Source organism: Tupaia chinensis, unplaced genomic scaffold (genome assembly GCF_000334495.1).
Source record: "Tupaia chinensis unplaced genomic scaffold, TupChi_1.0 Scaffold000094_1, whole genome shotgun sequence".
Taxonomy (NCBI): domain Eukaryota; kingdom Metazoa; phylum Chordata; class Mammalia; order Scandentia; family Tupaiidae; genus Tupaia; species Tupaia belangeri.
The window spans coordinates 5095618-5123553 of NW_006159556.1; the positions used below are offsets into that span (position 1 = coordinate 5095618).

Here is a 27936-nt window from a genome sequence, read left to right on the forward strand (position 1 = left end):
GCTTTCTCATGTTCTCTCTCTCTCTCTCTCCCCAGTGAGTGCATGCACCCTCCAGCAAATCACCAAAAAAAAAAGAAACAAAACAAAACACACACACACACACACACACACACACACACACACACTTAGTCTGAGTATTTACTGGTAGTAGGACTCTAATGATATGACTTAAAGTAAATTCTGAAACATATCAGTGGAAAATTACTGAGCTGGGAAACATTTCTTGCCTTTTACGGAGACTGATAGTTGAAAACAACCAAAGTCATGTGAAGTACAAGTAATAAATTATAGGCTTCTGTGGATACTAGCATTTTTAAATAAATAATAACAATGAAATAACAAAATAGCACATAATTCACAAATTAAGAACAAGTTGGCCTTACATTCAATATCAAATTTCATTTTTTAAGATTTGTGTATTATTAAGATTTTTGTCACTTGAAAATTAAGACTTTGGGTATCTTTGGTTAACTGACTTTTTTCAAGTATTTCTTCCCCAAAGGTTAATTTCAAAATATCAGAAGGACAAAATTTCACTGCATGTTGTCAAAAGAAAAGTTGCATTATTCTGCAATAATATTGTTGAATGTTTTAAAACTCCTAAATTAGAAAATGAGAATTAGTGAAGTGCCCAATAATAGTAACTATCATTTTGTTTATAGTCTATACCACACAATAAACACTTTACTAAGTGTTTTTTTGTACTATAATTCAATAGATGCTACATCTTAATCACCTTACTTCACAATAATGTTTTACATTTTTTATACTCCCTTTTACATCATCATCTTTTTGTAAGAAAAAATCATCTTAGGTTGCTTATGTTTAAGCTTAAAGTAACTATAAATGAACACTTACCAGGAAATTATAAATTAATGCATTTGTTAATTATGGTGGGAACTTAGGAATGATTTATTGAGTTTGCCTCCTTCGCTGTGGATATATAGAGTTGGCCTAACTATTCTACACAAGTTACTTCTGACTTGCCTTTCCTCAAACCTCACTACTGAAATGTTTAAAAATGTGAATATTAGAGCAACAGGGATGAACCTGCAAACACAGGTATGTACTTCTCAAGTACTGGAGAGGGATGAAGAGTTAGGACAGGGAAGCCAGATCCCCTGGGTTCAAATTAGTGGTTGACAAGTTCTGAGATCCATTTCCTTTCCTTTCCTTTCCTTTCCTTTCCTGTCCTGTCCTGTCCTGTCCTGTCCTTTCCTTTCCTTTCCTTTTCTTTTTTTTTCTGTTGTTGGAGAGGTGTTTCTTTGTTGTTTTTTTTTTTTTACTATAGGGCATGTGCACTTGCCAGAGAGACAGAGGGACGGAGAGACAGAAAGCGAGAAATCACTCCCGGGGGTGGGGTGGGGTGGGGAATGGCCACGTGCACTCTCTTCTCCTTCAGTCTCCTCTCGGGATCTTAGGCATACACACACACGTGCCCGGTGTGAGTTTAAGCCACTGGGTCTGGGACTCGAACCACAGTCAACTACATGGGAGTTCAGTGACATAGCCATTACACTAACTGCTGGTCCCCATTACCTTTTCTTTTCTAACTGCCAGAGGGCATGTGTGCTCACCAGAGAGAGACAAAGAGATGGAGAGAGCGAGAGAGGGAGAAAGCACCCTCAATGGGGCATAGGCATGCCACAATCCATTTCCTTCCATTTGTCCATCCTTTCAGAATTTGGGGCACCCACACATGTGTCTGGTGTGTTTTTCAAGCCACTAGAAGGGGGATTCAAGCTGTAGCTGGTCATGCGGGATCTGACTCTTTTAACTATGAGGCTATGGGCTTGGCCTGAGATCCATTACTGGTGACTGGAGGTAATGATAATACCTTCCTCACAGGGTTGTTGAAAATGAATCGAATGAATGCTATCATAAAATACTTCAAATGGTACTTGGGACATAGGTTGCTCTGCTATTATACATATTGCCCCATATAATAATAATTTTGACCCTAAATTTTTTCAGTAAATTAAATATTTATAAGTTAATCCTTTAAAATGCAGGAAAGTAGTTTACTTTTGGACAAAAAGTATTCTGAATACATTTATAAAGATAAATCCTGTAAGAATAAAGCAACTAGGGGCTGGCAGGTGGCTTGGTGGTTAAGGGTGCTGGACTTCCACATGGCCGACTGCAGTTCGAGGTCAAGAAAATAGTGAATTGACAATCAAAATGATTTCTCACAAGTGTGTGTGTGTGTGTGTGTGTGTGTGTGTGTGTATGCAATAACTGTAGTAAACAAACTTTATTGATATGGAAGGACTCTGAATTACTGAATAACATGAAGAGCTGCCTGAAGTTCCTACCCTCCAGCAAATTTACTGTCCCTCCCCAGAGCTATAGGGTAACCTGAAAATCTTAAATAGATTAGTACCTTGAATGGATTAGACTTCCTGCTTCTCTGCCTCCTCCCTTTGACACTGTGTGGGTGGATTCTGAGCCCCTTCCCCATTCCTAACATCCAGAAACCTCCCCTTCCCCAATCCCCCATAAAAGACTGTGTCCAACCTCCCAGTTGGGGCGGAGATTCAGAGTGTTAACTCCTCCATACCTGCTGACATAACAAACAGTTCTCCTAATCTCTCCTAGTGCTTTCCTTCCCTCGGCATCTGACTTTCTGCAACATTATAGCTATACTGTGAATTATTTGTTAATTTTTAAATTTTAAAACAAATTACCCAAAGAAAATTGTGGCCTCAGACATTTGGGTTAGTTTCCAAACCAAGTTCACAGTACAGACCTGAAAACATTGCAGTGAACACTTGCAATGTTGTTAATAACTTTAAGAGTGAATTGTTTCCTCATTCCAAATGATAGATCAGGTCAAAATTAGATCTGTTGTACTTCCACTTTATCACAGCTTACAGAAGATATGTTCATCTTCTAAGAAGAGTTACTCATTTCCATTCACACAACTGCAAGGTCTTACTTTGCTCAAACCCTAGCCTGGGACTAGTCGTTGGTGTAATGGTGGTTAAGGCAGCTGGATTCCACATGGCTGACTGCTGCTTGAGTCTCAACTCTGACGGCTTGAAAAGCATGCTGAGCATATATGTGTGTGTGCCCAAAATCCCAAAAGGAGATAAAAAGGAAAAGGAATTGTGGCATGACCATCCCCCATGGTGAGTGCTTTCTCATGTTCTCTCTCTCTCTCTCTCCCCAGTGAGTGCATGCACCCTCCAGCAAATCACCAAAAAAAAAAGAAACAAAACAAAACACACACACACACACACACACACACACACACACACACTTAGTCTGAGTATTTACTGGTAGTAGGACTCTAATGATATGACTTAAAGTAAATTCTGAAACATATCAGTGGAAAATTACTGAGCTGGGAAACATTTCTTGCCTTTTACGGAGACTGATAGTTGAAAACAACCAAAGTCATGTGAAGTACAAGTAATAAATTATAGGCTTCTGTGGATACTAGCATTTTTAAATAAATAATAACAATGAAATAACAAAATAGCACATAATTCACAAATTAAGAACAAGTTGGCCTTACATTCAATATCAAATTTCATTTTTTAAGATTTGTGTATTATTAAGATTTTTGTCACTTGAAAATTAAGACTTTGGGTATCTTTGGTTAACTGACTTTTTTCAAGTATTTCTTCCCCAAAGGTTAATTTCAAAATATCAGAAGGACAAAATTTCACTGCATGTTGTCAAAAGAAAAGTTGCATTATTCTGCAATAATATTGTTGAATGTTTTAAAACTCCTAAATTAGAAAATGAGAATTAGTGAAGTGCCCAATAATAGTAACTATCATTTTGTTTATAGTCTATACCACACAATAAACACTTTACTAAGTGTTTTTTTGTACTATAATTCAATAGATGCTACATCTTAATCACCTTACTTCACAATAATGTTTTACATTTTTTATACTCCCTTTTACATCATCATCTTTTTGTAAGAAAAAATCATCTTAGGTTGCTTATGTTTAAGCTTAAAGTAACTATAAATGAACACTTACCAGGAAATTATAAATTAATGCATTTGTTAATTATGGTGGGAACTTAGGAATGATTTATTGAGTTTGCCTCCTTCGCTGTGGATATATAGAGTTGGCCTAACTATTCTACACAAGTTACTTCTGACTTGCCTTTCCTCAAACCTCACTACTGAAATGTTTAAAAATGTGAATATTAGAGCAACAGGGATGAACCTGCAAACACAGGTATGTACTTCTCAAGTACTGGAGAGGGATGAAGAGTTAGGACAGGGAAGCCAGATCCCCTGGGTTCAAATTAGTGGTTGACAAGTTCTGAGATCCATTTCCTTTCCTTTCCTTTCCTTTCCTTTCCTTTCCTTTCCTTTCCTTTCCTTTCCTTTCCTTTCCTGTCCTGTCCTGTCCTGTCCTGTCCTGTCCTTTCCTTTCCTTTCCTTTTCTTTTTTTTTCTGTTGTTGGAGAGGTGTTTCTTTGTTGTTTTTTTTTTTTTACTATAGGGCATGTGCACTTGCCAGAGAGACAGAGGGACGGAGAGACAGAAAGCGAGAAATCACTCCCGGGGGTGGGGTGGGGTGGGGAATGGCCACGTGCACTCTCTTCTCCTTCAGTCTCCTCTCGGGATCTTAGGCATACACACACACGTGCCCGGTGTGAGTTTAAGCCACTGGGTCTGGGACTCGAACCACAGTCAACTACATGGGAGTTCAGTGACATAGCCATTACACTAACTGCTGGTCCCCATTACCTTTTCTTTTCTAACTGCCAGAGGGCATGTGTGCTCACCAGAGAGAGACAAAGAGATGGAGAGAGCGAGAGAGGGAGAAAGCACCCTCAATGGGGCATAGGCATGCCACAATCCATTTCCTTCCATTTGTCCATCCTTTCAGAATTTGGGGCACCCACACATGTGTCTGGTGTGTTTTTCAAGCCACTAGAAGGGGGATTCAAGCTGTAGCTGGTCATGCGGGATCTGACTCTTTTAACTATGAGGCTATGGGCTTGGCCTGAGATCCATTACTGGTGACTGGAGGTAATGATAATACCTTCCTCACAGGGTTGTTGAAAATGAATCGAATGAATGCTATCATAAAATACTTCAAATGGTACTTGGGACATAGGTTGCTCTGCTATTATACATATTGCCCCATATAATAATAATTTTGACCCTAAATTTTTTCAGTAAATTAAATATTTATAAGTTAATCCTTTAAAATGCAGGAAAGTAGTTTACTTTTGGACAAAAAGTATTCTGAATACATTTATAAAGATAAATCCTGTAAGAATAAAGCAACTAGGGGCTGGCAGGTGGCTTGGTGGTTAAGGGTGCTGGACTTCCACATGGCCGACTGCAGTTCGAGTCCAGGGCCTGACGACTTCTTCCTCTCTCTCTCTCTTACTGTATCTCAGTCTGGTCAAATTGAAATAAACAAATGAATGAATAAAGTTAAATAAAATAATTTAAAAAATAAAGCAACTGTTGATTTATTTTTCAAGTAAATAATAACTTTTACATTGATCATGTTTTTATTTATTTCTTCTTTTAATTTGCTCTATGGTGAATGCGCTTACCAGAGACAGAGAGAGAAACAGAAAGTGAAAAAGGAGCCACCTCGGAGCAGGGATGACCACACTGCAATTCCTTCTCTTCCATTTTCCTCTCAGGATTTTGGACACTCATGCACACGCATCTGGCATGTCCTTCAAGCTACTGAGTCCAGGACTCAAATTGCACATTTGGCTATGTGGACTCTGGTCACTTTAACTATCACACCACCTGGCTGGTTGGTCTATTTTTAAGAACTATTTGTTTAATTTTATTTAATCATTCATTTTATTTTAATTTTACCAGAGAGAGACAGAGAGAGAGAGAGAGAAAGTGAGAAAGCAAGCCACCAGATCCGGGACTTGAACTGTGGTTGGCCATTTTAAAATTATAGTTGTAATACAATTAACATAATTAAATTTGGTACACTTTTTTTTTTTAAAAGAATTTGGTTTTGCCATAGGGCATGTGTGCTTGCTGGAGAGAGAGAGAGACTGTGAGAAGGAAAGTAAGAAAGCCCTCTCTCCTCCAGGAGGGATGGCCACGTCACAATCCCATCTCCTCTTTTCTCTTCCTGGGACTGTGGGCATTCACACACTCATGCTTGGCATGATTTTCAAGCCAACAAGTCTGGCACTTGAACCGTGGTCAATCATGAAGGAGTCCAGTGCCTTAACCACTACACCACCTGCTGGCCCAGATACACTTACTTTTACATAACGAATGACACTTAAAAATTTCAAATAGGCAAAGCTTTTACTTTCACTAATGTTTACATTTTTAAGATTTATTCTTTCAAAAAGCATAGTATTAACGCTGAGGACATTAACAATAAGAATGATACAATTTCTTATGTTTTGGGCATTTGTTTCCCAGATTGCACTGGGAAGTCAAAAGATCTCAATTTAAAGCCCAACAATATATTTTGACTTTCACTTTTGTTAGCGGTTCAAAATCCAGTTACTTCCCTCTCAGCATCTAATTATGTTCTGATGGAAACTTCTGAGAAATTAAAGTAGAGTATTTCCTTGGCAGAATAGCAGCATTTATGTCCTCTTCTAATTTAGCTTGATTTTGGTTGGGAGGCTAGTGATATCAAAATGTCTGATTGATACAGGAGGAAGGCAGGCAGAACAGATGGCATTTATATTCAGATCAGAGTTATTCCGACAATGGTGGTGCAGGTGGGAGGCACAGAGACAGCAAGTCCTGATGCAACCGTCTATAACGTGCGGCAAATGGAATACCATTCATAGTCAGAGAAGCGAGGCAGGGAGTTTGTTGACTTGCACGAATCTAAAATTAAAAACATTTTTCTATCAGGAGGCCTCCAGTGGTACAAAGGATGACTTGAATATTGAAGAAAATTGGTGAAGAGTATAGGAATTCCTGATAGGCTTGAAATTTTAAAATAGGAAGCTCTGGAGATCTTGAAAAACACAAGAGTCTTCATTTAGGGAGAGAAATACTGTGGAATTATATTGAACTTTGTACTGGTAAGTATGGTGATAACTTTGTATTGCATGTTTCTCAAAGTGTGATGAACACTTAGGCATCCATGTCTAAGATGATGGGAAACAGCCTCAGAAGTACCCAGGAACTTGTTAGGAGTAAGAAGTTTTGGGCCTCTTGCCAAAACAGCTGGGTCCGAAACTGTCAGTGGAACCCAACAATGTGTACTTTCAGATGCCTGCCGGGTGATTCTGATGCATTACAGCATTTGGGAACCATTAGTCTTATAAGAGAATTTACTGCGGCAGGTAGAGGTAATAAATTCTAGAACTCATGTATTTTCACCACACTCATCCTATTAGCTTGGACCCACGTCTTTTTCTTTCAGTGACAATCATTCATGCAGAAAGTACTTAGCTTTCAAGCTATGGATCATATAACTTATCCCATTGCTTATTTGCATTGTAAATGATTAACACTCAGCAACTAGTTTTTGCAAGGACATGCCATTCAAGTCAGGATTAATGATTCTGGCAAATTTGTGAGCCTCATGCATTAAAGATATCATACTTTTATCAAAGCAAATATTAAGGCATTTCTTCTTGGTGTTGAATACAGATGCATTATATATCTTTCCCTGATGCCCAGCATTTGGTGAGTTAAATAGAATGTTGAATTTGGAGAGACATCTCCCTTTAGATTAAAATACAAAATACATTTTCAAGATTCCCTCATCCCTACACTGTTTATTGTTTTTAAATATTACATGTCTGTAAGGCTAATAATAACATCAGTTGGCAATTGCAGGGCAACTTATCATTTATAAATTATTGTTATATCCCTTGACTTATTCATTTTTTATGATCAACCTGGGATGTAAGGTAGATCATTCACTCATGTATTAAACATATTCATTTATTGAACATATTTACTGAGCACTTGACAGTCCTCATTCTGGGTCCTGAGAATATAGTACAGAATGAAACAGAAGGTGCAGTTAAGGGAGGAGGTCTGGTCTGAAGACACAAATTTGGAAGTCACCAATGTGATCATATTTAAAGACCAAGACCTGAATAAGGTTCCCAAGGAATACAGTAGTTAGAACTGAAAACAAACAAAAACAAAACCAAACAACAAACAAACAAACAAAAACTTAGAAAGGAAGAGGAACAGGAGAGGCTGAGTGGATAAAGTGATTGAGTGAGTCAAATGCTGTGGAGAGGTCAAATAAGATGAGGATCTCTGGGTTAAAGGAAATAGAAGTCACCAGATTGGGCAACAGGGAAGTAATCCTTTTGAAGAGCTGTTTTGAAGAGTTGCTTCAATCCACCAGACCAGCACAAATAAAACTCTGACAAAATTGTGTTACTAAGATCATGGAGGAGAGAAGAGAAACAGCCAGTATAAACAGCTCTTCCAGGCATTTGATGTACAGAGCAGAAAAATGGGGGCTGTAGTGGGTGGGAGGGTGATTCGGAGTACAAGGGCACTAAGATGAGAAATAGTTAAGGATGTTCATGTGCGTATGGGAATTATTCACTGCAGAGGGAGAAAAAGAGAGACTGTCAAAGAGAGGGGGTTTCAAGAGTCACCCACATTTCTTTAAAGCTATGTTCAAAATTTCTCTCTCCTCAGAATCTTTACTTAGGTTTGACAATTAATATACTCAATTTAGGGCCAACAGAAGGTATAGTGTTTACATTGCTGGACTCCCACATGGTTGACCATGGTTCGAGTCCTGGATGCAGTGGCTTGAAAAGCACGCCAGGCACTGTGTGTGTATGTACAAGATCCTAGGAGGAGAATGGATTGCGGTGTGGCCATCCCCCCTAGGGGGTGATTTCTCACTTTCTCTTTCATTGTCTCTGTCTCTTTCTCTGGTGAGTGCATGCACCCTATGGCAAAAACCTTTTTACATACATATGTAAACACACATACACACACACACACACACACACACACACACATATACACACTCACATTCAGTTTATCCCTGAATTTTGTTACATTAAAAACATATGAAACGTCTAGAAGAAAATCATTAAAAGAAAAGGAAACAGACTTGAGCAACTGCTTCTTTACAGCTCTGCCTAGGGGCAAAATAAAGAAGTAAAGGGTTAAACTCTTAAATCATTGTTAATGTTAAATTCTACTGTTTATATTTGAGCACAATATTTAGTTTTGACTCAACAAGTAATTTTAGTTACTTAATTTAACTGAGTCATTTTCTTCATATAGTTTTTTTTTTTCATTTTAGTTGCCATGGAGGCTAATTAACCAATTTTCCATAGCAACAGTTTTATGGAATGTATTTGAGTACATAACAAAGAATTGACTTTTTAAAATAAATTTTAGGTTAGAAAGTTCCAAATTAAATGATTCCAATCTACTAGTAATAACTAGTGATTATTATAATAGTGTAAAATTAAGAAAAACTCTGATTTTTGTTTGAATTACAAATTAACTTTATGATTTTATTGAATGTTACCTATTCTCTCAATGAGTGTTGAAGAGTTTCTATGTTTACCCTGATAATTCCTCAACCTCTCCCTAGAGTTAGGGGACCCATCGAATTGTCCCACCTTAATTACAAATAATTCCCTATATGTATGCTATAGAAAAAGTGTGGGGTGGAAAGTTACATGTTCTCAAATTGATTTTAGACACAAGAGATCCTTGTAAAGAATATTACCCTAGGGGCCATTAGATGGCATAGTGGTTACATCGCTGAGGTTAAAGTCCCAGACCTGGTGCCTTGAAAATCACCCTGGGTCTGTATACCTGTGTGCCCGAGATCTCAGGAGGAGAATAGAGAAAAAACTGCAGTGTGGCGATCCCCCATGGGGGCGATTTCTCACTTTACCTCTCACTGTCTTTGTCTCTCTCTTTCCAGCGAGTGCACATGCCCTACAGCAAAAACCTCTAGAGATAAATAAATACATACATTAAAATTTTTTAAAAAAATACTACTCTGTATCTACTTCTTTATCCAAATGCTTATTTACTAATTTTTGGTAATGTTAGTAAGCAAATGGATGAAAATCTAAAATTCTTCCTTAAAACCGTAACTCCCAATACCTATCTACAGGAGGCTAGAAACATTGGTGGAGTCTTATGTTTAAAAATTACAACAAATGAGAATCACTTAAAGAGAATCATCATAAAACTGAAAATATTTAAAAAACATTTCAGGAACTTTTGTCCATCTTTCAAAATAATCAGCAACTACTTCCAACATCTTAAATTATGGTGCCTGTCCTTAGCAAAATGAAGTACATCAACTATTCAGGACAAGGCCTTCCAGTTCTTGTAATTATCTCCTTTCCACAGACATGCTAAAGATTTCATAAAAATTACCTAGGTTTTACATGAGCCTTAGGTAACCAAATCTAAATGTGAATTTCTTAAAATTAAAGAAGTAAAGGCAAGGAACAGCTCTGAGAACATACGGCCAGACCTTTTACATTGCATTCATTTTTCTGCCAAGTATTATTTTTCCTATCAGGTACAAATAACTACACTGAATTTCTAAAGTACTGCAATTTTCTAGACACCTGCAATAAATCAAAATCTGATCTTTCCTGCTGGTAGATTGATGCCATGCATCTCATAATTTTAAATTGAAAAATAATCTGCCAGCATTCACAAGTCAATTTGACCCTGCATACCATCATTAATTAATATTTGTTGAACACCCATGGTGATCTGCAGTCATATCAGAAGTCAGTAAACCAGTCTCTGGAAGCATCTCATCTCATCTGATTCATTTATAATTGCCTGTATAAACCTGACTAACCTTGGAATACAGATTGTCAGATTGTCAGACTTACTGTTAAACTAAATCAAGATTCTTTAAAAATACCCAATGAGAAATAATCCAATATTTTTTTCCAATTCCTAATAATATAGGAAAGTCATCAAAAATGTAATAAACACATGCTATCCTCCCTAACCTTATCTGGGAGAAAGCCCATAGTCACACTGTCCATACACACACCCGAAGATAGAACAGGCAAGCCATCTAAGGTCAGTTATTTACTAACAAAGGATGTTTTGATGTTGAAAACAAGATTAAATCAAGGTCACTGGGTTTCTCTTCTGAAGACTCCATAGCACTCTGGAAACTTCACAAACTCAGTATTTCTGATAATGGAGCCTAATTCATGTGCCTATTTAGAAGATCTGAAGGAAGCAAGACTTAAAATTTTCTCTTCCAAACTGGAAGAATAGTTAACTATATCAATATTTACTCAGGGTACTTCTTGAATAAATGAATAGAGAACTGGAGAATGATATGGCTCCGTTCATTGAAAGTCATTACTCATCATTCTTATGGTTTATATATTTATGCCATCCCTTCATATATTAGGTTGTCCGGAAAGTCATGATGTATTTTTCTATGCATGACTTCCTTGACAACCCAATAGAAACCTTTCTCAAATTATCTTATTTTGAGTGTCATTTTTTTCAGTTAGTACTCTGATTAATACAGTTACATTTAAGTGATAAACTTTGTATTCTATTTTTAAAAATAACTTTCTTATTTCCTTTCTTCCTTCCTTTTTTCCTTTCCTTTCCTTTCCTGTCCTCTCCTGTCCTGTCCTGTCCTGCCTGTCCTGTCCTTTCCTGTCCTGTCCTGTCCTGTCCTGTCCTTTCTTTCAGGAGAGAGACATAGAGATGGGCTCTTCCAACAGAGTCCTCATGCCCTGATCTACCCCCAGTCTCAGCCAGCCTGAATCCTGGCCTTGTGCAAGTCCAACGTGTGCAGAGAGGTCCCGGGTTGTGAATCTAGGACTTTTCCCAAGTGGGTCCAGTTGCATTATTGCTGCATCTGATCCCCCAATTTTGTCCTCTTGAAACCATAACATTCTCCTTGTTCCTAAAGACCAAGATATCCAGCAACTTCAGAACGAAGGAAGAACATAATATGCTTATAATCAGTTTGATATTATATATTCTTAAATATTATTTCAAGACTGCCAAGGCACTGTGATGAGTACCAAAAAAAAATAAAAAAAGACAAAAAAAACTCACAAAAATCTGATGATATTTTAAATCCATCAGGACACTGTGATCTTATTAAGGCAACAAAGCATGAAATGACAAAAATGATAAAGAAAGCATGAACTGAACAGTCAGGTTCAATCATTTATGACATAGAGAATAAATAGTATCACTCATTAAGAAAGTCGGAAATATATATTCTCTTAGGTTATCAGAGAGGATGTTCTGACAGCAGAGAAACTTAGAAGTGTTTTGATAAATAGTTCCAAAGTAGAGGTGGCATTGTAGATGAGGAGGGAGGGGAACGGATGGTATGAGGGGCTTAGTGAGCGTGAAGACCTGACTCAGATGTCTCTGCTGTGGTGTAGCTATTGCAGGCTGAGTTGTTTCTCACCTGTTCTAGACCTCCTTCAGCTTATGTCCAGGCTCTGAACGAACCTCTCTCTCCAAGGTGTTCTCATTTTCCCCCTTTCCTTGAGCCTTCCTTGCTCTTCCTCTACACTGATCTTTGCCCAGGCCCACAGTCTGCATGAATATCTCCACTGTTCGAGGATCCTTGAGGTAGAGAGAGTGCCAACAGAGCATCACTCTGGGGATGAGTTCATCTTGAGCAACACATGTGGCAAGTGCCACACTAAGAGCCATGGATGCAAAGATAGTTAAGGCACAGTCATGGTCCATAAGTCATCTGCTGTTTGCTGGGGGAAATGAACAGGTATATGAATCTCCAATTTCTAATCTCAATAAAAGCAGAGATGGGTACAAGGATAACACACACACACTACACAGACACACAGACACACAGACACACAGACACACACACCACATGCTCATACACATGTACACCTTTGAGGGTAATTATAGATACAGAATGGGAATTTGTTTGCAAATGAGCTCATTGAAAGAAAAATGTATAATGCTGAAGTCATCCAAAAACCTATTTCAAAAAAAGAATGAAGTGATGATCCTTGATAATTATCAAGGTAATACCTCCATTTATTTTATTTTAAAATTTTATTTGCCAGATGTGTGTGTGTGTGTGTGTGCTTGCTGGAGAGATACAGAGAGAAAGGGAGAGAGAGAAAACACCTTCGATGGGGTGTGGTCACACTGTATTCCCTTTTCCTCCATCTCTCTATCCCATTGAGATTCTGGGCATGCACACACATGCCACTGGAGCTGGGACCAGAACCATGGCCATCCATGATGGATCTTGCTTCCTTACCACTAAACCATGAAGCCAGCCCAAGATAACAACTCTTTATATGTGAGTATGTCTACTTAGGTTCGTAATGTGGTTCAGGTGAGAAAAATGCATTGACAATTTAAGTAAGTATACAGTTTGAAATAAAATTAACTGGATTTGTTTGGCTATCCATTTTTCTGTTGGTAGCTATAGGAATATGAAGTGATAAGGTGACCAGAAAAGGGCTTTCCTTTTTCTTGAAACCTAGAAATTTAAAACTAGGAATATATTAACCACTACAAAGGAAGAAAGTAGCAATTTGAAAATCCAATATCGTAGCTCAGAGTTCAGTCAAGGCTGAGTCCCTGTTTCATCGCTAGATGTCTGCGCAAGCAAGATTTCATGCAAATCAGATATAATTCTTTATTCATGTTGCTTCTAATGAAAATGAAAAGAATCGGTCAGTTCTTCGCATATTCAGTCACCATTTTTAACAATATGTGCCTGCCTGACAGAATTTAACCTCCTTTCTCTTTTCAAACAGAAATAATGAAACTGTCTCTCTGATTCATAAAGAATAAAGTGAATTAGCAGGTGAGGAAAATCTGCCTTGGATTGAGGCTCCCGTGAAAATATTTAAAAATCACAACTCTTCTTGTGATTTTTGTTTTCATTCCTCTCTTTGTGAAACTTTGGTCATGAATCAATCTATTACTGATTTCCAATGACTGAAAACTGCAGTAACCAATCTTATGCTCTGAAAAAATCTCAAAAATTTTTTTTGAAATAGGTGATTTTTGTTTCACTAAAATTTTCATAAATCTTTCAGATTCTCAGCTAATATTAGTTTGTAGAGCCAAGGCTAAGAAGGTACAAATGTAAAGACCACCAAGATACTCAAGAATCAAGATAAGCAGAATTTTAGTATCTTTTCTTTTTTTTTTTTTTGCTACAGTGTGTGTGCACTCGCCAGAGAGAGAGACAGAGAAAGCGAGAGAGTGAAAGAGAAATCACACTCTCCTCAGAGGGGATGGCTATGCCACAATCCCTTCTCTTCCATTCTCTTCTCAGACTTTTGGCATCCACGCACACATGCCTATACTTTTTTATGAGAGATTTTTGTTATAGGGCGTGGTGCTCAACAGAGAGACAGAAAACAAGAAATCACACTCCCAAGCGGGGATGGTCATGCTGCAATTACTTTTCCCTCTCCTCTCAGGATCTTGAGCATGCATGCACATGCGTCTGGCATGCGTTTTAAGTTGCTAGGTCCAGGACTCGAACCACAGTTAACTACATGGGAGTCCAGTGACATAACCATTACGCCATGCAATTTTTAAACCTTTGGATCTGGGACTCAAACTTCACAGTTGTCCATGCGGGCTCCAAGACCCTAAGCTCCATGCCACTTGCTGGTCCTTAAAAACATTTAAAAAAAATAATTATTTATTTAATTTTATTTATTATTATTACCACTTTGATTTGACCAGAGAGAGAGAAAGAAAGTGTGAAAGCTAGCTGCCAGGTCTGGAACCCAAACAGTGGTCAACCATGAGGAGTCCAGTGCCTTAACCACCACACCCTGCCTGCCCCTAATAAAATATCTTTTAAATGCAAATTAGCATAGAAAATATACATTGAACAAAATATCAAAACAAAGACAGGGTCCAGCCTGGTGTCACAGATGGTAACAAACTGTTACTGATTTTTCCTTTTGCCTTAAGCTCTAATGTCACCGATTTCAGCTCTGCTAGCTTGAGTACTATCAACCCGTACCAGTACTGACTGCTTCCTAACCTCTGTTTCTGTCACATAAGCACGCCGCCTCCTGCCAGATGACACAGTGTCATTTATCTGACTACAAGGAACAACAGAGAGTGATGCAAGCAGCTGCCTTACGAATTGATGGCTTTTATTATGCTGGGGGAAAAAAATCTATAATGTGTACTTTGTATGCTATAGTGGTTGCTATAATTCTGAAATATTTGTGACGGGGTTTCACTATCTTTTGTGAGAAGAATGAAAAAGAAAAAAATATGCCTGCGTATTGTCCCTTTACTGTAAGGCTCCTGCGTGTAATACCACTCCTGAGGGTGCAGTGTCGTCGCCCTCGGCACCACATTAAATACAGCCTAGCTATGACCTTGGCGCCAAGCTGAAAGGAGCTGATGGCCATCTTGGCCCCTTGGCAGATGTCCAGTGTACTCACTGGCTCCCAGGTGACAGTGCCAGCAAGGTGATCACATGTGACAAGGACACAACGGATAAGAATTGGAGAGGAAGGAAGAAGGAAAAAGACTAGGGTGAGGGAGAGCGAGCGTGAATCTAGATACAGTGCGTGAAAGTTCATTATCATAACTTCTTATTTTTTTAATCATTCCAAACATCAGACCATCTTTTTCTGTAGGTATAAGAGGATTTGAAGGAAATCTCTTCTACTTAAATGAGATAATGTACATAATGTGTGGAGCTTAGTGAATGACCGATATGACCTGAAAAAATCTGGTTAGCAAATCATTCCCAACCTCTTTTCTTCTCTTTTCTTTAAGGGAAAAGTAAGGATTCTTCGACTTCCTTTTCTTTTTTTCTTTTCAATGTCTGAAGGCATGTGTACTTGCCAGACAGAGGTAGACACAGAGAAAGGGTGAGAGAGAAAGCATCCCGCAGTGGGGCATGGTCATGCCCTAATCCTTTCTCTTCTATTTCTCTGGGATTTGTGGCACATATACAAATGTTTTTTTTGCTGGTGCCCAGCATGGTGTTTTTATGTTTAAGAATCATTTGTTTATTTCATTTTATTTGTTATTATTAATTTTTAATTTGATCAGAAAGAGACAGAGAAAGAGAAAGGAAAAGTGAGAAAGCAAGCTGCCAGATCCAGGACTCGAACCACGGTCAACCATGTGGGAGTCCAGCACCCCAACCACCACACCACCTGCCAGCCCCATCTGAGGATGTGTTTAAGTCACTGGGACAGGGTTCAGACCGCAGTTGGCAGTATGAATTGTGGCTCCTTTAACCTGCTAGGCTATGAGACTGGCCCTGCCTTTTGTTTTTGATAACATTTTCCTATGCTACGTAAATGCATTTTTTCTTAAACCTGTGACCCTATCTCTACCTCCATGTTCAGAACTTCTCTAATAGTTTTCCTAGCAGAATAAAACAGCAAATTAAATATAATTCAAATTGCTTTGAGCATATTAAATTAAATATAAAATCGAGTAACTAGTTTTGTAGAGTCTTCTGTCCCTTATGAATAATTTTAGGATTGGTTTTGTAATTAAAGGCAACAATGAAGAATTCGTAAATTTTTTTCCTCCAATCTGAGTCTTGTAATGTGAAAAAAGATTACTCACCAAGAAAATGTATTTACTTGCAAATTTTAATCCAGTAGATATTTAATAATACTGTGACAAGAGCACTTATAGTAGTTTAGCTTTGCTGAACCATTCTTCTTTTCAGGAAATTGCTATGTAAATAATGGAAACAAATCACTTGTTTTGAATATTTTTGCTTTCTCCCTGATTATTTCATGCAGCAGAAAAATTAGCAATACGGGGGCCAGCAGGTGATATGGTAGTTAAGGTGCTAGACTCCCACAGGGAGCACAGTTCAAATCCCAAACCTGGGGGCTTGAATCTCACGCTGAGTGTGTGTGCGTGTGTGCCCAAAATCCTAAGAGAATAATGGAAGAGAAGAGATTTCAGTGTGACCATCCCACCTGGAAGGGTGGTTTATCACTTTTCCTCTTTCTGATGAGCACATGTGCACTATGGCAAAAATCTCTCTTAAAAAAAAAAAAAAAGAATTAACAATACAAAAATAATGTGAGTCGGAGCCAGCAGATGGCGCAGTGGCTATGTCACTAGACTCCCACATGAATAACCACTGTTAGAGTCCTAGACCTTGTGGCTTGAAAATCATGCCAGGCCTGAATGCGTGCATGCCCAAGACCCTGGGAGGATCTTGGGAAAGGGATTGTGTAGGGGGCGATTTCTCACTTTACCTCTCAATGTCTCTGTCTCTGTCTCTATCCCCAGCAAACACACACGTAAAGCAAAAGCCTCTTAAAAACAAAATAGTATGAGTTTTTTGTGCTTCGCTTTTAGATACCATGTTAGGCAATAAAAACATTTCATTTATAGACCTAAATAATGGGAAGTAATTCCTCAATGGTTTTGAAAGTTGCACATCCTCAAAGACATTCTACTACATTAAAGATGAGTGCTAACATAAGTTACAACTTAATTTTTCTTAAGTTTCATTTAGTAGCATTTCTTAAAAGACATTCTTGAGAAAATAAGCTTATGGCTTAGTAGAGAGGCCATGTGATAAAATATTATCTACAATGAAATACATCTGAGAACTTCATGTTAAAATAAGTTTTTGTTTTGTTTTCCTGCGGGACTTCTCAGAATCTTAGTATTTACAAATTTTCTATAAAACTTCAACAAAAGAGACTGTTATGATATACGGGGTTCCTTACATTACTTTGCTATGAAAATTTTTCTTTGCAAATCATCTCAAGAGGCTGTGTTTTATAGAATAGACTTTGGGAAACATTAATTTTCAGGGACCACTAGTATCAACGTCTGCCGTGCCCATGGATATCATTCAGTAAGAACTTAAAACGTGGGACCAGCAGTTAGCATTATGCCTATGTCGCTGGACTCCCTTGTAGTCGACCGCGGTTCACATCCCGGACCCGGTGGCTTAAACTCATGCCAGGCGCGTGTGCGTGCGTGCCCAAGATCCCAAGAGGAGAATGGAGGAGAAGGGATTGTGGAGTGGCCATCCTCCCTGGGGGTGATTTCTTGCTTTCTGTCTCTCTGTCTCTCTCTGTCTGTCTGGCGAGAGCACGCGCCCTATAGCAAAAACCTCTCAAAAAATGAACAAACAAACAAAAAAACCCATTTTGAGTTTCTCGGTCCAATTCAGATGAAGGGACCTCTAAGGATACAACCTAGAAATGTATATATTTTAAAGGCTCCTAGGGTAATGTTGATGATTTAAACACCTTTGCTACTATTCATATGATTATAAAGAATACTTGAAACTGTAAGCAATTTTAAGTCTTCAAATTGCATATTACAGCAGCTTTAGATTACTAACTGGAAGTTTTAAAATGTAGCTCTTAACATGGTTAATTCAGTATAATTTTCATACCTATTAAACTAAGCCACCAGTGACATTATGTGCTGGAGGGAACACAACAGTAAATGACTGCTAGATTAAGGAAGAGCCCTGGGGTGAACGAACGATAAGATTTTTTAATAAAAAACGAAGAATTAAAAGCCCAGTTTTAAATTGCAAAAGTCAAGTTGCAGTAAAATAAAATCTAACACAAACCAGTGCTGGTAGCATTGCCACAGGTCCAGCGTGTATCAGAAGACATGTCGAGTTTAGATGCTTTTGACCAAAATCAAAGCATTCAGTTCATTAGAAAAATGATTGAACCTTGCCCTCCTCCCTAGTATGGAGGACAGAAGTGTATGAAGTATTTTATTAAAGAACATAATCATAACTATTTTCAATGGTGTATGTATGCATTGCTACAGGGAGTATGTGCTCACTGAACAGAGACACAGAGAGATAGAGAGAGAGAAAGTGAGAAGTCATCCTCCACAGGGGTTGACCATGCCACAATACTTTCTCCTCTTAGGATTTTGGACACACATAAGCACGTGCCTGGGGTGATTTTCAAGTCTCCTGGTCTGGGACTCAAACTGTGCTGTTAGCCATGTGGAATCTAGCTGACTTAGCCTCCATGCCATCTGTTGGCCTTTAATCCATAATTCAGAAGGAGTATTTCTCAATAAATCCTCAGTCCCATCTTCAGTTTATTACTCATAAAGCACACATAAAAATAACCTGTGTTTTAGAGAAAAACACAAAAAGAAAACTGGGACATGGGACAGAACAATTAAACCCTTCACCAAAGTCTTAGGTAAGTTTCAACTAAAAAGTTTTAAGTTGTCATCAAATTTCAGAACACTGGTTATATCTGATAAGTGTTGCTCACAGTCTGTTTCAGACATGACTGACAGGCTCTTTAAAACAGGTTTGAGATCCAGCCCAAGGGGAAAATGTTGCAAATAAGGCCAAGCTATGATTACAGGACCATGATCACCAGACTGTGGAGGTTTTATTTTCCTCTCTCAGTCACCCTTAAAAATGCGTAGCCAGTTAAAAGTTGGAAGGCTATTTGAGACAGGGAACTATGGCGTTGAATCAACCTATGTTGGAATGCAGAACATGAACACACAGGGTCCACTCAGTGTGACCATTTGAAACAAAACTTCCTGAAGAAAACAGACCACCCTCTCTAAGTTAGACAGACTGGTAGGCTACTGTTGCCACTCCTGGGCACTGTCTGAGCTTTACAGAGACTTTAACTGTCTCCAGGGCTCTCAATCACATGGAAACACCAGATATTAAACTTACCCTGAAGAGACCTTTAGTCAAGATAGCCCAAAGTTCATTCATAGTTTGGTAAATAAATTGCCACCATAATGGACCATCGCTCCCGGTTAGTGAAGCTACAGTAGACATTTACTTTCTGTTTGGTGAATAAATTACTCCTGGCTTACAGGCTGAACGTTCTCAGAGAAACAATACTACAAGGAAGTGATTAAAGCAATTGGCAAGTTACCTGGCTTAATTACTGTCTCATGTACGATCTCAAGTTCTCTGCCTAACAAATGTCATTGATCCTACTTGAGTTTTCAATATGTTGTTCTATTTATATTCTAGAATGCTCTGTAAAAATATGGTCGCCCATTAACTATCCTAATTGTATCCTATATGACAGGCTATTAGAATGTGAGATTTCTTATGGTTTTAAGGTTCCTGTCATCGTTCTTACTCCTTGGCTTCCAAAATGGATTTTGACAAGAAATGAATCACTGTAACTTTCGCACTGTGGTCTTGGCTTTCAATATGAAAGAGCACAAAGCAAGTTAAGACGAAGGTAGTTCTCTGTGACATAAATAACAATCTTTGATTAGTCTGTAACTCAGATTGGTAAATAATTGTTTTCCTAATGTATTTCTAGTACCAAAAAAAAAAGAAAAAGAATAATTTCCTTAGAAATGAAGTAAGATACTGACCCTGGAAAGATTCCTTTTACCCAAGAGAAAATAAAATGGCTTTACTTTGCAAATTAGATATACATAAACAATAAAGGGTTGACCTTCTTTTAAGTATATAGACCTCATTTGCAACTGAGAAAGCACATAAAAGAGCATTAACAAAAGAGAAAAGTACAATTTATTGAATGGCCACTAGGGGACTAGCAGATGGTGTAATGGTTACGTTGCTGGACTCCCACATGGCCAACTGCATTTCAAGCACAAACCTGGCGGCTTAAAACTCAAGCTGGGAGGGACGAGTAGTAGTTAGCGTAATGGCTATGTCACTGGACTCCCATGTAGTTGACCGTGGTTCGCGTCCTGGACCTGGTGGCTTAAAACTCACGCCGGGTGCGTGTGCATGCGTGCCCAAGATCCCGAGAGGAGAACAAAGAAGAAGGGATTGCAACGTGGCCATCCCCCCCTGGGGGATGATTTCTCGCTTTCTCTCTGTCTCTCTCTGTATGTCTGGCGAGCGCATGCGCCCTATAGCAAATAAACCTCTCCAAAAAAAAAAAAAAAAAAAACTCACGCTGGGAGTCTGTGTGTGTGCATGCTTAAAATCCTAAGGGCACTGGACTTCCACATGGCAGACTATGGTTGAGTCCCAGACCTGGCAGCTTGCTTTGTCACTTTTCCTCCCTCTCACTCTCTTTCACCCTATCACTCTCTGGTCAAATTAAAATAAATAAATAAATAAAGTTAAATAAGATAATTCTTTTTTTAAAAAAATCTCAAGATGAGAATGGGGATGGAATTGTCATGTGACACCTACCCAGAGAGTGACTTCTTGCTTTCTGTCTGTCTATCTCTCTGGCAAGTGCACACACCCTATCGTAAAAATCTCTCTCTAAATATATATATGTGTGTGTGTGTGTATGTGTGTGTGTGTGTGTGTATGTATATATATATGCCATATGCTATATGTATATATATATGTATATATATGCTATATGTGTATATATATGTATATATACATATAGCATATGGCAATTATACGCAGGCATTGTGCTTGGTATCTTACATGTTTTACTTGATTTAATTCTTACAATCATCCTGCAGTTTAGGTTTTATAATCCCCATTCTACAGATGAGATAACAGAGGTTCAGAAATATTAAGCAATTCATTGACACCCAAGAGTCACCTGTCACTGGGCTAGCTACTGAGAATTAGACTGTTCCTTTCCATACTTGCATTGTTTTAAGTAAGTGTCAAGTTTTATAAAGAGCTTCTTCATGCTAATAATAGCAATTAATAACAATTCATTTTAAGGAAAGTCACAGCAACTTAAGTATTTGTTCAGACCCAATTTTATTTTGGTGTCAAGCACTCTGAATTATAACACATCTCTCTTTACAACTCTTAGGCTTTTCTTCTTCCCTTTCAATCATAAAAGTGTTATTTGCTACCAGCTAAAGTATTTCCATTAATTACTCTTCTCTTCTTAGTCAATTATTTGTATGTTTTCATTTATGTATTTATTTATTTATTTATTTATTTATTTTAAAGGCAGCTTGCTTTGTCACTTTTCCTCCCTCTCACTCTCTTTCACCCTATCACTCTCTGGTCAAATTAAAATAAATAAATAAATAAAGTTAAATAAGATAATTCTTTTTTTAAAAAAATCTCAAGATGAGAATGGGGATGGAATTGTCATGTGACACCTACCCAGAGAGTGACTTCTTGCTTTCTGTCTGTCTATCTCTCTGGCAAGTGCACACACCCTATCGTAAAAATCTCTCTCTAAATATATATATGTGTGTGTGTGTGTATGTGTGTGTGTGTGTGTGTATGTATATATATATGCCATATGCTATATGTATATATATATGTATATATATGCTATATGTGTATATATATGTATATATACATATAGCATATGGCAATTATACGCAGGCATTGTGCTTGGTATCTTACATGTTTTACTTGATTTAATTCTTACAATCATCCTGCAGTTTAGGTTTTATAATCCCCATTCTACAGATGAGATAACAGAGGTTCAGAAATATTAAGCAATTCATTGACACCCAAGAGTCACCTGTCACTGGGCTAGCTACTGAGAATTAGACTGTTCCTTTCCATACTTGCATTGTTTTAAGTAAGTGTCAAGTTTTATAAAGAGCTTCTTCATGCTAATAATAGCAATTAATAACAATTCATTTTAAGGAAAGTCACAGCAACTTAAGTATTTGTTCAGACCCAATTTTATTTTGGTGTCAAGCACTCTGAATTATAACACATCTCTCTTTACAACTCTTAGGCTTTTCTTCTTCCCTTTCAATCATAAAAGTGTTATTTGCTACCAGCTAAAGTATTTCCATTAATTACTCTTCTCTTCTTAGTCAATTATTTGTATGTTTTCATTTATGTATTTATTTATTTATTTATTTATTTATTTTAAATTTGCTATCGGGAGTGTGCACTTGCCAGAGACAGAATCAGAGGGAGAGAAAGTGAGAAAATACCCCCCATGGCAGGTAGCCATACCACAATCCCTTTTCTTCTATTTCTTCTCTTGGGATTTTGGGTACAAATGTACATGTACCCAGCATGTTTTCCAAACTTCCACATCTGGCTGGGACTTGAACTGCTCAGTTAGCCACGTGCAATCCAGTTTTCCTAATCACCATGCCATGAACTAACCACTTCAATTTTTTTCTTGTACCTGAAAATGAGAATTGGCAATCCACGGAAAAGAAGTTGGCAGATCAAGTGAATGGTAAAGGTGTAACACTACATCTCCTTTGAGGGACATATAATGCATATCAGCATGCTAAAAACTCTGAAAAGTTATGTAGTTAAAACATATAGATAGGCCCAGCCTAGTGGCACAGTCTGTCCAAACTGAACTGCAGCTTTGGAAGTCACGTGGCTGACTGTGGGTTTGGAGTCCCTGGCTGGTATGTGTGCCCACATGCCCAAGGTCCTGATGAGTGAAGGCGGGGGAAAGGGGTCGCTGCATGAAGAGAGCCTGGTAAGGGACTGCTTTCTCTTCTCTCATGCATGTATGCACTCTCTGAATAAAATAAATGTAAAAAAAAAAAAAAGAACTTGGATAAATTGGAATACACTGACATTCCCATACTTATTGATCTGAAGCATTTATTTCCCTTTAACACCTATAAACAAATGATCTGAAGAACTCAGTTTTATCCATACCAATATTTTTTAGTACATGAAACATGAAAGGTTCAAATATGAAAACAAAAACAAAGATAGATGTTCCTGGGGAAACTAGTTTAACACTTTGCTATATATGATTGACATCTAATTACTATTCAATTCGATGTAGACAAAAAATAGTAACTGCTGATTGAAAAACCATACTTCAATGACATTAACTTTAAAAACCAATCATAATCTGGAAGGGTTCTGAGCTTAATGTTACTTTACAAATACTTTTGTTAAGATGCTGAATCTGGAAATTACAGGTGATAAATTAAGGGGGCAATTTATGCAAAAAAGACAAGTACACATTCGACCCCTACTCAAAGAAAAAGTTTGGTCTCACGTCAAGCTGATATAAAATATCTACATTATATAGGTATCATTTCACATTTTCCACTAGAACCACATTTTTAAGTGGTCTAAGTAACTGAACACCTACCAGTTCAGATGCAGTGATTAATGGTGTGGCTTCAGTGATGGTCATCAAGTATACAAGCTCATCCCTCTAAATAAACCTGTCCTTTTCTGCTATTACGAGAGAACAATCAACTGCGTGGAGTTCAAACGAGTGGAATTTGGAAGACTGATTTAGTTTATTATGAAAGCATCAGTCCCGGAAGCCCAGTGTCAGCATTTCTGATCCATTGGAAAATCCTTTGACCTTGAAAAAAAGCTCTTCCATCTGAAGAAAGTATGGGTCTTAAAAATGATCTGCAGGATCAGAAACTAAGCAAATTCTGCACGGTACTTAGTTTGTCATGTAAATGTTTGCTGCTTGTCTTTGCTCTGTACTCTTGTTTCTTCCCAAGCTGTCAGCTGAACTGATCAGCCAATCCTGCTAGAACCATCTGGAATAGTGAAGAAATAAAACTCTTCTTACAGAAAGGAAATAAATATTTCAGGCTGGTTCTCTGGCCTGGCAAATAAGGCAGCTGAATTCCACATGGCTGACCAATTGATTTGAATCCCAGACATGGTGGCTTGAGAAACATGCTAGGAGCTTGTATATGTGTGCTCAAAATCTCAAAAGCAAGGGGAGAGAGAGGAGAAGGGACCGAGTGTGACCATGTCCAATGGGGTTCTTTCTCCTCTCGCTCTGTTTCTCCCTGACAAGTGTGTGCACCCTCTAGCAAAAATAAAAACAAAAATAAAAACAAAGAAAGAAAAGAAGTATTATTTCATATTAAGAGTATGTAAATACGTGGATTAGCAAGAAGATGCCAAACATCGATTATAGACCACTACATTAGACCTTCCACTAATTTGCATCACAAGTTGACAACATAAACATTTTAATACAGCGGGCACCCCTCTTATCCGTGGTTTCCCTTCACTGATTAGAGTTACCCATGTTCGCTCCAAAAATGTAAAATGGAAAATTCCAGAAATAAACAATTCATAAGTTTTAAACCTCATGCTATTCTGAGTAAAGTAATGAAATCTCAGGCCATCTTATCATGCCAACTGGGACATGAACCATCCCAGTGTATCTGTGCTGTGCTGACTACCTGTCCATGTCACGTAGCAGCCATCCAGGTCATGACACTCATTGTCATGAGTGTTGCAGCACTGGTGTTCGAGTAACCCTTATTTTACCTAATAATGGCCCCAAAGCCAAAGAACACTAGAACTATAATATTTTTATAATTGTTCTTTTTTACTATGACTTATTGAGGTTAATCTCTTACTATGTCTAATTTATAAGTTAACCTTTAGCATAGGTTTGTATGTAAGGGAAGGAAGAAACACAGTGTAATATTATACAGAGGGGTTTGGAACTATCTGAGGTTCCAGGTATCTATGAGAGGTCTTGGAATGTATCCTGTGTGGATAATGGGAGATTATAGCTCACACTCTATTTCTGTCTTTCTAGTTTCCTTCTGTGAATTTAATGTTGTAGAATTTAATGGATATCACACCACTAACAACTTTATGGCCTTACTCTGTGAATATCTTTATTATTTGAGGTTGATCACATTATTAATATCATCTTAACGAACATGGACTACTTTTAAACAATACAATCTATCATAGATGGAAATAATGAAGTTCAAGGACGTTTGGGGATTTTGAACAATATTGGTAAGAAGCTTGACTCATACATTTACTGTTTGGTATAAATTTAATTTTATCTGAGATCTGAAAAGATAATATCTAAAAGTATATTTTGGTTTAGAGATTATTACTTTTGCTATATAATATCAATCTCATTTCTTTATCACTCAATGCTACCTTAATATCTTTTACTTATTAAAAATAATTTCTCTGTCTTCTCTTTCCTTGGTGATTCTGTTTCTACATAATAGAAATATTCATCTAAAATGTAAAGAAAAGGAATGGTGATTTCTGGGAGTGTGTGAATGAAAGAACGATAGACCTGAAAGGTATTACTTGACATTACATGCAGCATGTTCAGAGTCATTTAATGATTAACTGGCCTTGTTCGAGGCAGGAGAGGTGAAGTACTGTAGTTACTAATCTGGTTTTATTATTTTTTAAATTTGCTTTCTATAAGTGCATTTCAAGCTAGTCCTGCTCTAGAGCCTTTCATTCTCCTCGAAAACTTTTTTTTTCAAAAGAATTTCCCACAACTAAGCAAAGAGTACTTTTTTTTATAAAAAAGTTTATTTATATTTTCCATGAGTAAATGAGAGAAAAAGAGACAGAGATACAGTGCCACAACAGGTCTTGAAGTTGCAATCTACCCCCAGCCTCAGTTAGCAGGATCATGGGCACACACAAGCCCACTGTACGCAGAGAAGTCTCTGAACTCAAACTTGCCCCCTTCTACGTGGTCTGCCTCACAGAGCACTGCATTTTACCACTGTGCCACTCTCTGATCCCAAAGAGTAGCTTTTACTTTAAATTTACTGTTAAACTTGTGATTAAAACATTTCCAGAAGGCCCAATAGGCTAGTGTTTAAGGGAGCCAAATCCCAGATGGCCCAGTGGTTCAAACCCTAGTCCCAGAGGCTTTGAAAACATGCCAGAAATATGCCCAGAATCCCAACAGAATGAAGAAATCTCCAGAGGAGAAGGGATTGTGGTATGGCACACCCGATGGGCTGATGCTTTTGCCCTCTCCCTCTCTCGGTCTCTCTGTTTCTCTGGCCAGTGCATGCACCCTCTGGCAATATAAAACAGAATTTCCAGAAAGTTATGACTAATATTTTTAAATGTAGGATGTAACACAGTTGTAATTTTAAGCAATAAGAAACTTACACACATATTAAATCCCCGAAACGCTGTTTGGGATAACTCTTACTTATTTGTGGATGTTTATATTTTCATAGGAGAAGTCTGAATTGATAAGACTCCAGCACTACCAGCTGCTCACTACTCCCTGTTCAAAGTTTATTTCCAAAAATGAGTCTGTCTTTATTCATGTTCAGAGCCTGACATTCTTATTTTTAAATGATTTACCAAATATATGTGTTCATATTCAAATAAATGTATTCCACACTAACTCTTCACCTCAGAGTTGCGGTCTGAGGCAGTCACCTTGTTCTTGAATTGATGAAGAGTCCAAGGCCAGTTGGACGTAAATACTTCCCTAAGAGGGTGCGTGCCCCAGTGTTTAGGCACAGAACTGCTGGTGATCTGAGCAAGGGCCAGAGGAAGAAAACACAGTTGTCAGCCCAAGGGTATCACACTGAGGCAGTACCAGGTAGTTCTGTTTCCGCAGTCACAGGGAAGTGACTGAAGCTCCCTGAGCCTACCTTCTCCAGATATCAGGGGGAGACAGTCCTTTTTCTATTGTCTATTCTTCAAACAAGAGTGTAAGCATTGACTTAGGGCCAGATGATGGTGCAGACTGCTCTGCGTACTGGATCTATATGGGAGGAGGCTGCCGGTTGGAGTCCCAGGGCTCCCTGTAAGTGATGGGCATCTGTGTGTGCCCATGATCCAGGCTCTGAGAGTCCTGGACTAGTAGCTGGGAGTAGACTATGGTGTGAAGACCTAGTTGGAGGTGCCTTTCCCTCTTTCTCCCTCTGTATCTCTCTGTCTCTCTCTGAGGAGAAATTAATAGCTATAAAAAAGAAAGGAGTGAGAAGAAGGTTCCACATGGCTCCTGCGAACTAGGTATTTCAGGGCACACAAGAAATGAAGATTTTCTACTGATAATTCAGCATCCAGCAAACAAGCTAGTGGGTTAAAATATTCCTCAATATCTACTGAATCTGCTGTACCAGCGATCACAACAGAATGGCAAAGAGATTCTAGATCACCTCTGTCTGCTTGCTCCTGAACATTCAGACTAAACTTCAAGAATTTGAAAGAAACACACCATCCATCAGATGACAAGAAATCATGCCAGATCACAAGAAATATGGGAAAACAAGATAATACCTCTCCTCCAAGGGAAAAGAGTAACTCTTCTTCATCCACAAGCAGTTCGGTGAAAATCATGGAAATGTCTGATAAGGAATTTAGAGCATTCATAATGTCGAAGCTAACAGAGATGGAAGAGAAGAGAGATA

General features: G+C 38.1%; 1 protein-coding gene across 5 annotated transcripts in view; it reads right to left on the reverse strand.

Annotated features, from left to right (window-relative positions):
- Positions 1-27936, reverse strand: part of ARHGAP24 (Rho GTPase activating protein 24) — a 527420-nt gene that overhangs the window by 90054 nt on the left and 409430 nt on the right. Inside the window, exon 1 of one of the 5 annotated variants that reach the window (XM_014585826.2) lies at positions 3251-3258. The exons of the other annotated variants lie outside the window; for them this stretch is intronic. The gene's annotated coding sequence lies outside the window, so the exon portion shown is untranslated. Of the gene's footprint in view, positions 1-3250; positions 3259-27936 lie in introns of those variants that run through there. 5 annotated transcript variants of the gene reach the window in all.